Source organism: Populus euphratica, unplaced genomic scaffold, assembly GCF_000495115.2.
Source record: "Populus euphratica unplaced genomic scaffold, PopEup_1.0 scaffold131.1, whole genome shotgun sequence".
NCBI lineage: Eukaryota > Viridiplantae > Streptophyta > Magnoliopsida > Malpighiales > Salicaceae > Populus > Populus euphratica.
Window position 1 is genome coordinate 177697 of NW_011500004.1, and position 4992 is coordinate 182688.

At 34.7% G+C, this 4992-nt stretch overlaps 1 long non-coding RNA gene across 5 annotated transcripts; it reads right to left on the bottom strand.

The window, feature by feature from the left end:
* Positions 1-540: 540 nt before the first annotated feature.
* Positions 541-4143, bottom strand: LOC105141027 (uncharacterized). 5 transcript variants are annotated; one of them, XR_845291.1, is made up of 3 exons: positions 3892-4143; positions 2025-2210; positions 541-1749 (listed from the first exon to the last, which is right to left on the bottom strand). It is a non-coding gene; the product is annotated as an uncharacterized LOC105141027 (long non-coding RNA). The 5 variants fall into 5 exon arrangements; XR_845293.1 differs by lacking the exon at positions 3892-4143 and having other exon boundaries at positions 541-1385; positions 1545-1749; positions 2025-3879; XR_845292.1 differs by lacking the exon at positions 3892-4143 and having other exon boundaries at positions 541-932; positions 1545-1749; positions 2025-3877.
* Between the last annotated feature and the right edge of the window lie 849 nt (positions 4144-4992).

Below are 4992 nucleotides of genomic sequence, written 5' to 3' on the forward strand. Positions count from 1 at the left end.
ACAAGATAGAAACTTGACCAAGTCAATTGATACAACAACATTGTTCGGAGACAAGAATGATGAAAAATGGGATGTGGATTGACAACGTTTTCCATGGTTCACGCTTTCCATCACACATTTTTCATTGACTCGTTTCAAAATTATTTTCATCAATGTCTTTTGATTCCAAATCCATGTGGGAAGAAATTGATAGTTTCCTACCAAACATTCACCGTGATAGAGATAATGGCTCCAGACAAACGACATACGTAACGTTAGCTTCTTTCTCTGTCTTCCTCCCTGTAGCCGCCAGGGTCTTCACCATACCCTACTGGGGGCAATATAACGTGACCTCTTATCGTGACATGCATCTTATCATCTTTGTAGAAGAATACAGGACGATTTCCTTGGGCAAACTAGGCTTCAAAAAAACGCCTACTCATTTAGGTTAGGCAACCTATATAGACCATAGTGGAGAGTCAATGTCTTATTATACTCAGTATTTAAAAAGTAAAATAAAATCATACAACTGTTAACACAAATCAATAATGGCAAAGACTCAATCATTCGAGCAATATTTCTTATGTTATTGTTGTGAATTGTGCATATCCAAGCTCTACCTCAGCGCCGCCATCATCATGTATTGAAATAAAACTCGGAACAAAACAAGATCACTGAAACTAGAGTATCTTATTCCGATGAAGTTTAGAATACTTCAATCCATTTGGGCTCAAATGCTATGTCCTGTAAGAGCTTCGTACAGACACAGGTGTCTGTAGCTAGATATAAACTACATGCAACTAAATTTAAAACACCCCTCAAATATATGCTTTGATGCTAGGGTGTGACTAGTACCCAAACTTCCAGCATGCAAAGACCTCGATCTGGCACGCCCGAGGACATTGATCAACAGTTGCTTATATCACTACACCATCTGATACATGCGCACCAACCTACAAATAAGGAGTGAGATCTTCCAACCAGTAAGACCAGATCATACACCAGAGGAAAGTTCCACCTTAATGTTTCCTAGTAAATCATAAGATTAAGCCAGCAACATGATCCATGTACAACAACTTTGTCCCTCAAGTTCCGTAATATCAATTGGATATGCAGATGAATAGCCTATGCAGTATGCACATATCAATCACAACAATCAAGTGATCCATAAAATTGCTACACACTTAACGTGGACGTCCTAAATCTAGATTAATTCATGATCCTCGCTGTTTCAATTATATTGATTTCCTTTTTCTGCCAAGGATTTCATTAGGCATAACATCATAGTACACAACAAATAAAGCATTCCCTTGCAATCCTGTATAGACATAGCAGCATCCTGAAAGACGCTTACATCGGAGAATGCCCAACAATGCACCAAAACCACATGGTGCCTCGTCAACCAACTGAAAAGAAGGCAAGGAAATTAATATAAATATTCGCAACTCACACAGATCTCCACTTCAGTAAATGTCCTTAGGCCATCTGACTCTCAAGTGCTCAACAGATCAAATTTTAGTACTTATATGACAGATAGCAGGTTGATTTCAGGAAGGAACAATTACCATAGAAAGGATGCTTCAAGACAATCCAGTTCATGTGAGGGCTATTAAAAAGCAACTTAAAATGATAGTCATGAGGCGATCACTAAATTAGAAGCAAAGCTTCTACAGCAGCAGGCAAGGGTTAACCCAAACTTCAGATCTTCATGCAGTTATGCTCTTGAAATGTAGTAATCAGAAGACCCATATATATGCCCTTCAATGCAAACTGAAATTAAGAAGAAAAATTAGAATTTTAGATAATCTAAATAGGTTTAAAATAAAAAATGAAATACTGGAACAAATATTGAAAAAGAGTGAGTGAAGGAAAAATCACGGAGATTAAAATAAAAAATGAACGACTGGAACAATTACTGTTAATGAGAGAGTGTTTTAAAAATCACGGAGTTTATAATAAAAAATGAAATACTGGAACAAATATTGAAAAAGAGTGAGTGTTTTAAAAATCACGGAGTCTTGCAGGCTAAAGCCATTTCTACTTACCTAGCTAGCACTGTGGCCAAAGCTTGTATCCGTTCATGTGGACAAAACTAACCATACATATCAGCTGTGGGCTTCTACAAGGACTTATCTTCATCCATATTCAAGAAATCAGAACAACATGCATCTTGGAGTAAGACTATACATAACAATCGAGGTGAGTTTGGAATTGTCCCAACATATTCCATACTATCAAAACCATTTTAGAATGTTAAAATGATCGACAATCATTCAACAACAAGCAACAAACAAATCAACCTTGACTCCATCACAGTATCATCCTTGTCAAAAAATCATCATTATAACATACCTAGGTATTTAATATTAAAACAAAACTACAATCAGCAACAAGAAAAAATGTGGCGGAAAAAGCTATAACTCGTCGACAAATTTTGGTTTCACAAGAAACAAAAAGCGATAATATAAAGTGTAGAGCAAGACCGATTCTACTTATTCAAAGATCAGATTGTTAAACTCTACTTTAAATAGAGTTGTGTCCTTTTAAACTAGAAAGTTGTATCCTTTTGTTTTAAAAGTTACGTTTTTAACTGTCAAAATTGCCTGTAAAAAGAGACAATTATGACATGGTTTTAATAATGAGAAAACTTCAAGTCTTTCTAAAACTCTCTTTTGTATTCCTTCTATCAAAATTCTTCCAGAAAGTAACATATAAATTTTGATTCGCTGTTTATTCTTGGTTATGCTGCCAAGAATATGAGATCAAGTAAGCCCAAGAAACAATAATGCAATCACATTACTAGCACTAAAGAGCAAACAATAAATTGTTTTAAGACCAGATGATTGATCATTGCCTCAATCTACTTCTTCAAGTCTATTTTCTATCAACAAGTACTGCATGTTGATTTTTTGTTTACATGTTGATTAATATGCATGTTTTGTGTTTTGTAGAACCCAGATCATTAGAGTAAAGAGGAACAACAATGTTAGGAACTTTTTAGGAGCTATTTAAAGTGTTCCAACACACATTTCAGAAAGTGGGGCACAGGTTCTTTCATGAATCAAGCAAGCTCCTAACTTTTTTATCTAATGAGATAATCTACCAGCTGTTACAGAAGCAACTGCATTGAATCCATCATACGGTAGCAGAGCATAGGGCTCAGAAGAGATCGAGATCAATGAAACAGAGATAACATAACTTGTACACACTCCAATGTCAAGCATTAGCAAGCTTAGAGCCTTAGACAAAATTCAAAAATCCTACATAAGAATAAACAGGAGATACAAAATGCTAGTCAAATTAAAAACTAAGAAATTTATATGATTTTAAAAGACGCAGTTTATATGCTAACTTTACCATGATGTTTGATATCATACACAAATGATCAATCAGATAAATTAGTTTCACTCTAAATTAGGCCTTTCCTCCAAACCAAGACACAGGCAGATTCGAAGACATTAAAGAAAGCAGACATGTCTTTTCAAAAGGTCAAAGAACACCTGAGGTGTTCATAAACAAGAATATGGCCTTTCCTCCAAACCTCAACTCAACAAAACACTCTGATCAGAAAACTAGAAGGCATCTTAAAGAACAACTCTATTTATCAAGCAAAAAACTGTCCTAAGAAATCCGTGGCCTGATTGAAACACTCGACTTGGTAATATAAAAATCACATACATATATTTAAAAATCTACGGAAAAATCGAGAAAGAAACCAAAAAATCCTTACAGCCAAGTAAATGCAATGCTTCCCATCTCAACCATCGACACTAAGAAGTAGAAAAACTGTGCATTTTAACTAGAATATGAACAATATGATCGACAGTTTGAAAAAAGATGTAAAACAAAAAACCTCATTTCTTCTACAGCTATAAGAAAAAAAGAAAATCAATGTGTCGTAAGAAAACTCACATTTCTGTGATCCACCCTCCGAAAACAGGTCCCAATATTCTTGTAATCGGGTCACGTTAGCGTAGTCCCTCTATGCTTCCGCGTTCAAAAATCACGGATCACCCCGCGTCCAAGCTCAGCAAAATGACTCGGTTCGTTTTGTCTTCAAGAAACGGCGTCAGCTGAGTCATCGGCAGGTAGCGACCAAGGGAGGGAATCCAAGCAAGTGCCTTTTTTTCTTCTGTATTTCTTCCTGGTGTTTGGATTTGTAGTTTTTCCTTGTGGTGTAATTGGGCAATGTTAAGTGTGGTTTCAGTTTGGGCCTGGTCTTAGGCTATGTGTGCACGTTTGTGTTTAACTTTGAAACACACACACTCGTTGTTTTTGCCCCATTTGGGAATGCAGCACAGATGTTGAACAAGTTTTTTTAAGAAAATTAATTTTTATATTATTTTTTTATACTTACATAAAAAATTAAATTTTTAAAAATTAAAAAATATTATTTTAATATATTTTAAATAAAAAATATTTTAAAAAATAATCAGTATATAATTCTGCTCACAATAAAAAAGCTTTTATTTTATTATTTAAAAAAAGAAAACTCAACCACATTACATTACAGTTAGAATTACACAATATTAATTACGGTCCCATCATTTTTTATTAACATTAACTGATGCTTTTAGAACGTAAGAGGTAGGGGTGAGAAAAAAAATTGAGAAACCGATTAAATTGAGAAAATCAGAAAAAAAATAAAAAAAAAAATCGAACTAAAAAAAAATCGATTAAACTGATTAAAATTTTGAAAAAACTGGCCGGTTCGATTTGGTTTTGGTTTTATAACCAAAAAACCAAACTGAACCAAACCGAAACCGAAAAAACCGGAAAAAAACTGAGCCAAACCGGACAAAACTGAGAAAAACCGAGCCAAACCGGTTTGAACGGGTTTTTTCCCTAAAAAACCAAACCGAACCGAAACCGGTTGGTTTGACCCGATTTTGGTTTTTTTTTCCAATTTTTTTTCGGTTTGGTTACTTTTTTTTTTATAAAAATAGAATCGAACTGAAAATAATCACCCTAGTCAAGGATAAAACAAAATGATTGGACAATGCTACACGCACC